This window comes from Lepisma saccharinum, chromosome 29 (genome assembly GCF_977018435.1).
Source record: "Lepisma saccharinum chromosome 29, izLepSacc3.1, whole genome shotgun sequence".
In the NCBI taxonomy this organism is placed as follows: Eukaryota; Metazoa; Arthropoda; class Insecta; order Zygentoma; family Lepismatidae; genus Lepisma; species Lepisma saccharinum.
In genome coordinates, this window is record NC_139257.1 from 624,464 (window position 1) to 636,926 (window position 12,463).

Below are 12,463 nucleotides of genomic sequence, written 5' to 3' on the forward strand. Positions count from 1 at the left end.
TCGATGTACACCTGTAAGGTGCTGAGGCAGATATTTTGGGAACTACTAGTATACTACATGCTTGCGTTGAAAGACATTACAATACCGGCTGTTTCAAAAAGTTTGATATAATTTCGTAATCTAATAAAGTTACAACTTCTCGTGCAAATGATCTGAAAATTTAACAGTATGTGTAGAAACACTCAAACGTCAAAATGTAATGTAGTATGAAGAGAACGTAGATACATGTCATGATATTATTGATGAGGCCACAACCCACATGAATGGTAACAATCATGATGTTCTCATTTAGGGCGAAGAAAATCCTATTGCCACACTCGAGAAACAGAGAGACTTACCAAAAGTCATTATCTTCTGTGCCATCTCCAAGAATAATTTTTATGGCACGTTTTTCTTTGCGGAAAATATGACCAGTGATGAATATCTGCAAATGCTTCAGACCTGGCTCATAAATACAGTCATTGCAAAGGAACATAAACACTTCATCTTGCAACAGCACCAGACTCAACCAATCCATTTTTTTGTGTGGGGCTACGTGAAATGCCTCTTCCTTTGCTCCCTTATATCTACAAGCCTAGAGAAACTCCAGCAGAGAATCACCGCTGCACTGGTGACTGTTACCACAAACATGCTGCAGCGTGTTTGGCAGGAGCTGGACCTCCGACTTGACGTGTGCCGTGCCACAGGCTGTTCGCATTTTGAACACTTGTAAACAATCATTTGTGGCATCCACATACCTTTGAATATCTTATTCAAATTTGTATGCATGAATCTGATTGAGTTGGGGATTTCATCTGTGTAGTCTCCTTTATCTATACTATGTAGTTACTCCGATATTTACATCTGTTATGACATTTTTTTGGAAACACGCTTAACTTTAAAGTACCCAATCAAACATTACAGAACAAATTCGTCCATAAACGTTGTCTGTAATCAGAACAGGTATCACATGTTAATTGTCCCTACATTCATTCTACAATGAGGGAACTATGGTAATTCGCTTCCCCCTTGAATTTTTAGATAGAGCAATTCATTCATTGGGGGAAGTTTTACAGTGAACTAAGTACCATCTGACTTTTTACAATAGAGGATTTATGGTGTCTATAACCTTTCAATTTTTTTCAGAAAACGATTTTGTCTGGGGGGAATTTTTGTATCAGTATACTTTGTTCGGCCTCTAAAATATGGGATCTATGTTATTTTGCCCCTTCTAATTGTAGATAGGATGATTCATTTGTTAGGGGAAAATTTATATTAGTTTGTTTGTGCCCAAAGAAATTCTACAATATGAAACGTATGGTACTTCGCTTCTCCAAAAGAGAACAATGCATAAACCGAAAGGAAAAGGTAAACCAGTGAGACATAGAAACTCGATAACGGCACGCTTCTTCAGGCGCTCTACCGACATTGCATGGTTACATACTGCCATTTTCTTCGCTTTTAGTTCAGCACCCTGGTGATAGAAGTTTGAAACCTTCAATTGAGAAGCGGGAAAGTCTTATAAGTGCAATGTATGATTGCTCAAAATCCAAAATGCGTTTACAAGGTAACAAAGAAATTAAAAACATAGGAAGCTTTACTCTTCACCATGCCCTCGTGTATATATACTTTATTGCAGATCCATTTCAGGATTGTAATGTTGTTCATTGACATTCCAAATTACAGTTTGCAGAATTTTAACACAAAATGTTTATAGGAAATGAAATAACGCATACCATATTTAATGTAATATATTGAATTTTTCACGAGTTTTGTATCTCTTAAGCCAATTGAATCTCAAACTCAAAATTTTTACTGAAGTTACTTATCATTGAGTACTGTATTGTGTACAAATTTTAGATTTTTAAACAACTGCTCACCAGAGATATTTAACCCTGAACTTGGAATTTTTAACAAAAAGTACATGTTTATGACCCTGTAGAAAAAAATATTAAACTCTCAAGCTTCAAATAATTTTGACATACTCTATTGGTGCACAGGTACTTCCAGAAAAATCTTGAAGTGTCAAACAAACTGCATTCCCCCCAAAATAAATGTTCGAAAATGTAATTTTGAGCGTTTACAATACGTAATTGTGACCTTAAAATTTATTATGAAGGAATAATATTTAGAAAAATACACACAAATATAATTGTAGCCTATAATGTGGTTAACATCACAGATTTTATATCATTGTTGTAGGACTTACCAGAGCTGTGATAAAAAAGTTGCCGCTGATGCTTACGAATGGAGAAAATGACGCGCACCATGATAAATAAAATGCCCGCCATCTTCAAATCGGTCATAGTAAAAATAAAATAACAGTGGTTCTGAACTGTCAACATATGAGGCTCACACCACACAAAAAATAAACTTTTTTAAAAATGGTCAAGCAACCATGTTGTATGACTTCATATCGATTGACTCGTATAGAAAGATCGCTTGATTAGCTGGATTTATCTTTTCCGTGTTCAGCAAAATAAATATATATTAATTGTATTTAATTGTGTTAACATTTCACCACAAAGAAATCCCAGTGTTAAATATATTGCTATGTATGTATTAATGGCAGTGTTCCTTTTCAGAGGGGAATTTACAATTCGCACTAGTCACTCAGGAATGATAAATGTCAAATAATTCATAAATAATTGTGAAGTCATTATTGCAGTATAGGGATAGAGTAATGTTCAATTGATTTGGTGAACAGGCATTAATACTTAGGAACCCAGGTTTCAGCATGTCAGCTATTGTTGTTTTCATTCATGTGATTCGGTGAATGAAAGGTTAATTGGCATCTTGAAAAGAATTCACGTTCATCTCAGTCATAATAAGAAATAATTGATATTCAGCTTACTGGCTATCCAGGCTTACTGGCTTCAGGGTGTGCTGATGAATAGTGGTACAGTGCTTAACAGTTGCAGTTAACAATCGAAGTGAAACACATTTATTTTTAGTGGCAATAATATAAATTTATCTAATAAACCAGGTTGAAATGTGAGTCCCTATGTTTGATCTGCCTGGTCTTGGATGGTCATTGTAGTTCTATCGTCATTGCAACCAGCGCTACCAATCAGTTGGGTGACTCTGAAACTCAGCGAATAATTGGATGCGGTTTCAGCGTTTAAATTAAATTGGTATTGTTTGTAAATGTACTTGCTCCAATTTAATATACCCATCATACGAGGCAAAACGCTTAGTCTTTAGGGATTCCTATCAAATACAGGGCTTGCCATGGAGTTGCGGATTTAATTTAGAGTTCACAGCACTCTCCGAGCGTTTTAGTAGATTACGAGTCATCAGTGGCAGTGTAACTGCAGTGACAAAATTTCGTAGGGTATTGATTAAGTTAATTTGTAACCTTTTTAGTTTGCAAAAAAAAAAAAAAAAAAGGGTAAGGAAAATGAGCCTGTGACTTTGGAAACTTTACTTTCCTTCATTAAGGAAAGCAGTCAGGCGTCCAAAGACAGCACGGAGTTGCTCAAGCAGGAACTTAAGGAAAGCAGTCAGAAACTAAAGTCTGAGCACTCCAGTAGGTTTTGCGAGGGACTCAAAGAACTTACGCTTACGTTATTACAAGATAGGGTTGAGTGCATTAATAGGGCAGAAGCGTTCGAGAAGAAGCATGAGTCGCCAAGTGAGTTTGATTCAAAATTACAGGGTGTTCATAAATTATACGAATAAGCGAATGATGTTTACACTTATCCTGTGGTCATTGATTGAACAAGTAATTCACTTTTGATTGAACATGACTACTGCCATACTGGTACTTCAATTTCAAGGTCAGTAGGAAATTCACAGGATTCGAGCTAGTTCAGCGAACTTGACAGAAACGTAATTGTAGAACAAGAAAATCGCAAGGGTATCGTAGGGAAATATTTGATAAACGAGGAGTGGTTTCTTGGGGTATCAGGTAACAGAAACGAGTCTCTCTGTCGACCTCTGCACGAATGTTCCTGATAACCCAAAACCGAACTGACAACAAGTTTCTTTACCGGGTGGTTGTTCAAAAAAATGTTGTTCACAGGGTTTATTTTCATTGGGTAAAAATGACCGCATCGTGCAGATAGGTGCAGGGTGTCCTGTAAGTAGGGAGAATTTTTGTCGCTTTCATATTGATGAACTAGCAGCTCATGATGTACCTGTCTGGTTTGAAACTTCTGTTGGGGAAGATAGTGCAGACTTACCTCTTGTGTCCTTGATTAAAAACCATTCCCAATGTAGGGTGGTCAAACCAGTGGCTAATTGTCCTACGAGAATTGCTATGTGGAATTCAGGAAGGAAAACCAATAGTTACATTTGGGGAGGCCCAGTATATGTTCCATTGCCCAAAAGTAATGTCAGTTTGATTCGTGTGACTTCTTCAAAGGAATCAGGTGCTTGTAATCCAGTCAGGTCTAGAAGGTGCCATATAGTCACATAAGGTGTCTCAAGCTAAGCATAGCTTTTGCAATTAGTCGAACATTTGGTGGAGTTAAAGTATATCTCCATCCTAGCCATGCTAGGAAAAGGGTAGCAAAGCCATATCCTCGGATAAGTACCAGAACAAAAATCTGGGATGTAACTTCGAGGCTTTATCTTCTTTTACTAATGTCTCATCTGTACAGAGTGATACCCACATGGCATCGTACACATGTCAGGAGGAAATGGCATGAGCGATCCTACGTTGTGTATGGTTGCTTGCAGGTGAAGCCCGGTGAGGTGACCTGAGTATTCAGATCGGCAAGTTACCGTTCCTGGATATTAAGGTAAAGAGATAATGGGTTGTTGCAAGTCTGATTTGTGAACAGATAGACTAATCGGGACTGAATGGGATCCGAACCAATATGTGTCTCTACCGGACATCGAATTCGGGACCCCTTGATTACAAAGCTTGATTGGAAAGTGAGGCGTTCTTAGTCCACCATTAATATATATATAGAAAAAATTCAACACCGGAAAATATACAATATTGCAGGATTGCCAAAAAAAAAAAAAAAATCACTGTAAAATTTAAGAGCGAAAAGGAGTTACGAGGATTTAGGAATAATATATATCCTATATTTTGTTAATGTTTTTGGCCTAAAAGCTTAGAAGAATCAGGTAAATTGACTTGAGGTTTTATTATAAATCCACTTTATGTACAAATAGGTTACTATTTACATTGGGAACCATCAAACGTGATTTAGTTACCTAACAACCACTGCATAGTCAACCCAAATCTTGACAAATTAAAAGTAAAAGCAAGCAAATGTAGAAATATTATGCAACAGATATTGGTCCATCATTCCCAGCTGAATTGTATCCTTGGACATCTCTCACAAGTGACTTATCAAAAGTTTCATCTGCACATGATTTTGCAAAACACTACGTACCTCTCCAATTCTACCTCCCTCTCCAGAGATATACCATGTGAGATACCAAGGTGGAGGCAGATAGTGGTTCAAATCACATTTTAAAACTATAGGTCCTGTCCCATTTAACCGATCTGTGCATAAAAGAGAACTTAAAACTATACATTAAAAAACTTCAGATATATTCCGATCTCCGCACGGAGTGTTTAACACAGAGTTTACGAAGCCCATGGTTACGAGTTCGCATCTCTCCCTGGACATGGGTGTTGTTTGTAAGTTTTCCTGCATCAATTTCCTAATTTCATTCTATCATCACTCATCTTCATTGTCGCGATTAGCCAAAGTTTTAGAAAAGCGACGATAAATAACAAAATCAAATTTTTCCATACACGCACACACACAATCAACATACATACACTGAAGAAACTGAATAGTAGGAAATGTTTTGACATTTGGTTTCATAAGTATGTGTGTTTTACATTGAAGGAAAATTAAAAAATGCTTTGCGATGGGACCAAAATACGTAGATCCGTCACTGACGGTCATTTGTTTTCTCCTCTCTCTGCCTCCACGTCGCTTTAACCCAAGTACTGCCGTGTTGCCAGTTTCCTTCGGTGCTTCGTTGTCAAAAGCTTCAAAAACGATAAATATTACATCTCTACTTTCGATGTGTGAGTTAAATGGTAATACAAATTCAAGAATTCTGAACATTTTGACAACGCAGGGGTAAGATTACATTGTAAAGAGCTGCTTGCGTCACCCGACCGCTCCCTTACTGTTGGAATTGTGCACGTATCTGTAGGGCAGCACCGATTAGGCCATCTTTGCATAAAGTAGACTTAGAACTCAAGTTAGCGTGATCACAAGTTCGCTAACCGAACATTTCGGTTTCTTGAAGGCAATTGGGGAGTTACGTAAAATAGAGAATAAATATAACAGCGGTAATGGGATTCGATGTGCTGACCACGTGTCAACTTATAAGTAAGTAAATTAACAGGCCTTTGTTATTCAAGGCGTTGCCCCCAAAGTTTATTCATCGTAACTGTTATGGAGATGATTATTTTTTTATAAGATAGCCGGGAAAATACTAACAAACAGGCTGTTATTGTGTTTCACACTAAACGTAGGTGAATTCTGTTACTGGGTAATAGACGGGTGTGTTATGATATGCCAGCTGCAAAGTTAAGAGCAGTGGCATATCTAGAATAAGTTTTAGAGCAAAGTAGTATTCTTTTTGCTCAACTTTCCTTAAAAAAACGTCAAATTTAGGAAAAGATGGCATGATCTAGGAGTGGTAAGAAATATCTGATAACCCCTTATGATTTGATTTGATTTGATTTGTTGTTTGAAGTCCACTTTATGCACAGTAAGGCTAATCGGGACTGGACCTACAGTTTAAAGTGGAATCCGAACCACATGTGCTTCCACCGGGATTCGAACCCGGGACTCCTTTATAACCACCTTATGTTCACATCCCTTTACTGCATTTGTGAGTACGCCACTGAAAGCGTGGGGAATACTGCCCGCAAATAAAATGTAGAGGGTTCTTTAAATAACGATAACAGGAGCGAGGTGTAATGCATGGCTTTCCTGCAAGAGCCTAAATGTCAACCTCTCTTCCACGTCCTGGCTATAACCTAGGACCACACAAAAATGAGACGCTGAAAAGGACTATCTAGCGCTTAAATAAGTTCCTTCAAACGTCATCTAGATCATGCAAACAATATGTACCAATATTGTATCAATTTTTTGAACTTTACAAGTGTTATTAGTACAGAGCATGCAGTAAGTGAAAATCAAGTACCATGATATCAAAATTATTAATAAAAATGTCTGCAGTTCCCGAAAGAAAGGATGGTCTAGGAGCTCAAATTCTATATATCAGGCTGTCCATGGGCTACTTTTTGCAGACAATCGGGACTTTGATGTCCACACTCACATTCAGTCTGTTTGTTGCGTACTGCACAAACATTTTTGTCGTTGCCCTCACATCAATTCCATCCTAATCTTAGCGATTGACCAAATGAATCAGAAGCGAGAAGTGAAATTAGTCAAATCAATCTGTAGATAACAGCAGAAAATGGCTGTGCCTTCGTCAAATTGAAGATTCCTAACGCAAATATCCCACGTAACATAAGGATAGGATGAATGATGAAACAGATTGTTGGAACAAACACAACTTCATGTCCAGGTTTTCCAGGATGCGAACCTAAGTCACCGAGTTTTGTAGCACGCTACGCTAACCATTCAGCCACAGAGCCGACCTGAAATACTTTGTGCTAGCGGGAGTGATTCAAGAGACGCACACGATATAAATGAGAAGATGAAAACACTTGCATTGGTGCCTTCAAGTCTGCACCGACCATTCAAGCATATCAGTATCAATACCTCAACTTGATGTTGTGGTTTCAAGGTGAATAGTTTGTATTATTATTATTATTATTTATTATTATTAAAGTAGGGTTACAATTAAGCTTACATTTTTTTACATTGATTCCGAACTACAAAAACAGCTTTTTGCCCTACATGAATTAATATACAGTTATACTATTTGTTTATAAGTATACATAAAATGGAATATTATAAATTTACATAATTGAAAAATATAAGAAATAGACTAAAATAAACATTTTTTGCAGCTACGTTTTATGAAGGAGGAAATGAGGTACAATAGGCACAGTGTCAGTATTCATAGATTAATGTCCTAATCTGTTGTTTAAATTGGCCAAATTTCTCTCTTTTCTGCAATTTACAGGTAGTTGATTCCACGCTTTACTTGCCAGTGATGACAGGGATTTTGATCCGTATCTTGCCTTGTTACATTTTGGTACTCGGATACTGTTGGTGTTGTTGGATCGCAGATTGGGATAATGTATATTACTAGATATCATTACTTTGTCCTTTAATAAGTGGTGGTGCTTGTTAATTGCCTGGTGAATTTTTAGTAGAAATGCATATTTTCGTCTGGATTCCAGCGTGGGTAATTGGAGTTCTTCTCTGCTTGCACGTGAGGTCGTGTGCGCTGTATTTCTTATGCTACGAATAGCCCAAATTTGCATTTTCTCTAGTTTCGTGGTGTTATTTCTATTAATCCCATAAAGTACAGAGGAACAGTATTCAAGTAACGGCCTAATAAATGTTTTGTAGAACGCTAATTTGTGGGCAAGGTGTACATATTTGCAGACAAATTGAAACTGCTTGATTCTAGGTGCTGCGCGTGAACACATTCTTTTTACATGTTGTGAAAAGAATAAACTTTTATCTAGGTGCATACCGAGATATTTTAGAGATTCACATGGTTTTATATTGAAATTTCCTATTTTAATGTTGTCAATTAGCGTATTGTTATTATTTTCACTGGATAGTATTAATACTTGCGTCTTAGACTCGTTCACTTTCAACATGTTAGATTGATACCACTCAAGAACTTAGGGCATATTTTCCTCAATATTTGCAATTACTTTTTCTAATTTGCTTGACGCGCAGTACAGGAGACAGTCATCTGCATACAAATATAATTCAAACCCAAATTCCCTGTCTGCGATGTCATTCACAAACATGTTAAACAGTTTAGGACCTCGAATAGATCCCTGTGGTACACCGAAAGATACATTTAAACTGTTTGAAATCGAGTTGCCTACTTTTGTGTCGATACTCCTATTCCATAAATAACTTTCGATCCAGTTGCATGCAAGGGCAGAGTAATTAAATTGCTGATGTAATTTCTGTAATAATAAATTTGTTTGAACACTGTCGAATGCTTTACTGATATCTAGAGAAATAATGCCAATGTATTGCTTTCCTTTACGATCTAATATATTTCTCCAATTATGTATCAGTTCATGCACGAGTAATTCTGTCGAGCGATTTTTTCTAAAAGCAAACTGTCTATCTGTCAGTAGATTGTTAGAATGTAAGTACTGTTCTAATTGCTTGTCTATTACCTTTTCAAGAATCCTGCTTAATGAGGAAGTTATTGATATGGGGCGATAATTATTAACTTGCGTCGGGGACCCCCCTTTAAATATAGGTGTGACCCTTGCGTGTTTCCAAGTGCTAGGAAAGATTCCGCTTTTTAAGGATGAATTAATTATATCTGTGAGAGGTTCGACAATCCACGGGGCGAGTAGATATATTATGCGATTACTTATTTCATCGAAATCTGGACCTTTTCTGAGGTTAAGTTTTTGAAGAATTTTCATAACGTCATCACTAGAGATGGGCTTAAAACTGAAGCTGGTTTCTTGATATTTAGCGTCTTTTTCATTTTGTTTGTTACTTTCATTTTTCTTCGCCCTTAAATTGTTAGTGAATGTGTTGGATATTGACGAGCCGACATTAGCAAAGTGGTCATTGAGGACGTTCGACACCCTCGCATCTTCCGTAATTGTTTCATTGTTATGTTCAAAAGATGCGACGGATTGGTTTTTGTTATCATTTCCAGTTAGGAACCTGAAAATCTTGAATTTGTTATTGCCTGAATATTTATCGGAATAGATCTGCGTAAGGATATAATTTCTTTTTGCATCTTTAACTGTTTTTGTTACGTAGTTCCTTATGGTCTTATATTGTTCCCACGTGTAATTATTATTATTTGGACTACGTGCGCGCTTAAACATCCGGTTCTTGAGTGATATCAATCTAAGAAGACCGCCAGTGATCCAGGGACGCTTGTTGCCCCTAACACGAAACGTTTTTATTGGCGCATAGACATCCAGAGCTTCGGTTATTAATGACTGCAAATATGTCACCTTATCGTTTATATCCGGCAGCATTGTTGTTTTGTGAAAGGGTAGATAAGAACAATGATTAACGAACTGTTGTACAGGGAAATTTTTAAAAGAACGCTTAGTTACGAGTATTCTTGGAGATCTTTGTGGCTTTAGGTTAATTGAGGTATATATCAAAAAATGATCGCTTAAATCATGCATTACTACGGCGGATTTATCATGCAATTCTTTCTTGTTGGTAAAAATGTGATCTATGAGACTCTCACTCGTGTCGCTGACGCGTGTCGGCAGGCGAACGAGCTGCTTGTACCCCGTTGATTCCATCGTATCGAAAAATGCATTGTCCGCTGCAGTTGGTTTCATGACGTCATGATTTGTATCCCCGACGAGAACCGAAGCGTGGCAAGCCGGAAATGACTGCAAAATATTTTCTAGTTTTTCATTAAAAGTGACGGGGGCCTTGGGATGTCTATATACGCATCCTAGAATCAAAGGTTTGTCATTCTGTTTGAGTTTTAAAGACACCCACAATCCTTCAATGTCTACATCTGACACAGAATATATAAGTTCCGACATTACAGCTGTTTTTACGTAAACAATAATCCCTCCCCCTTGCTTAGGATAGCCTCGATCAAGTATGTACATTTTGAACCCTTCAATTTCAACGTGTCTGTCTGAAATGGAATCATAGAGCCAAGTCTCTGTGATTGCAACGCATGTGAAGTTTGTTATATGTGATGCTACGATTTCATCTATTTTGTTCTTTATGCGGTTAATATTGATGTGGCCCACCCTGATATTTTCTGCGTTTGCTGGGAAAGCAAGGTCTTCTACGTGCGGATACAAGTTTGCAAGGAATCTCCGGTTTGCCACGCTCAGCGTGTGTAACGTCACGGGGGGTGGCGGCTCGTTGCCAGGCGGGGAGGGAGGAAAACTATTTACAGCCCCCGCATTGTGGTCTCGACCTTGGCCTCGGGGGGAAGGGAGAGAGTGGCCATTCTTGCAAATATCAGGGAACATCTTTCAGGGGTGTCCAACGAACTATCTGGCACTGACACTGCACGTTGACCTCTTGCCTTCCTACATTTGAAACAACGAAACTCATTATTAATAAAATGACTGAAAAAAATATAATATATGTGAGACAAAATTAAATTATTTAAAGAAGAAATGTAAAACTAAAAAATATAATATTCAGAAGCACATGATTGAAGTGAGTGAATGATTACGGTGGTTAATATATGCAATGAGTGCCAACCGAGGGCAGAGTTTGTCATTTTTCATAATTGTTTAGGTCATCCATGCTGACTATTTTAACTGTGGCGTTGTTGTGAAGTGCCAGGTTGTTGCCATCGGAAGTCCATACGCGTTGAAAAGTTCCACTATTTCTTACCTGGTGAAACAGCTGCAGGTTTTGCCGGGTGAGGTTTTCCGTGATGTCTGAAGCACCAACCGACGAGTCCTGTAGGACACGAAACGCACGATCAGCGCCCTGCTCCTCCCGTTGCGCCGCTTCGCTCCCAGGCGGTGCCATCTCTGGATCTGGGATGCATCGACGGGAACCTGCACCTTGTCCCGGAGGATGTCCAGCACCTTCTCCTCGGAGTTCTCCCCCTCAGATTCTCCCACGCCATGGATCACGAGATTCAGTCTTCTGTCATATTGTTCGATCGAGTTTATATGCAACTGTAGTGTACTCACCGTCGACATAAGAGCCTTGATTTCGGCATCGTATTTCTCCGTTGTTTTACAAACGGCTTCCTCCACCGCCTCGGCTATCATTTGAGTCAGGGAACTCTTGATTAGCGACTGAACCTTGTCGCTAACAAAGGCCAGGGCTATCCTCGCGTCCAGATCCCCCAGTTGAGAGTTCAGTTCTTTGGCAACAACCCTTTCCATCGTGCTCTCGATTCTGTTCCATTCACCTTTTGTGATGCCCATGTTGCGAGAAAAATATTACTGCACAAACACTTAAACACTCAAACACCGATGGCTGCTCCTGCAAAGATTTGCATGCACAAAAAAAATCACGTTCACTGCAGCACAACGTTCACTCCCTTCAGAAAATCACTTCACCACATTTTGTTTCACCCCTGCACGCGGAGCTAAGGAAAAACACGTCCGTCCGCTACGACCAATTTGTGTTTCTGCCGTCCAACTTACAGATATGTATGTGTAACACAGTGTTAATGACCAGAGACATGTGAAAAATGCTAATGTTGGGATAACAGTTAAAATAAAAGAAATGATAATTGCATGATGGTGGATTAAAGGTGTTGCTTTGTTAACTGACTTTCGCAGTTGTAACTATCGAAAATTAAATATTTGTGGTTAAGCTCGCCTTAAATCTATTCGTAAAATGTTTTATATTTTCACACAAATGTCAAGTTAATGTAGTTGACGGTAATATATATTTTAAGTGTG

General features: G+C 38.2%; 1 protein-coding gene across 1 annotated transcript in view; it reads left to right on the forward strand.

Annotated features, from left to right (window-relative positions):
• Positions 1 to 12,463, forward strand: part of LOC145981153 (uncharacterized) — a 479,000-nt gene that overhangs the window by 366,669 nt on the left and 99,868 nt on the right. The gene's annotated exons all lie outside the window — the stretch shown is intronic.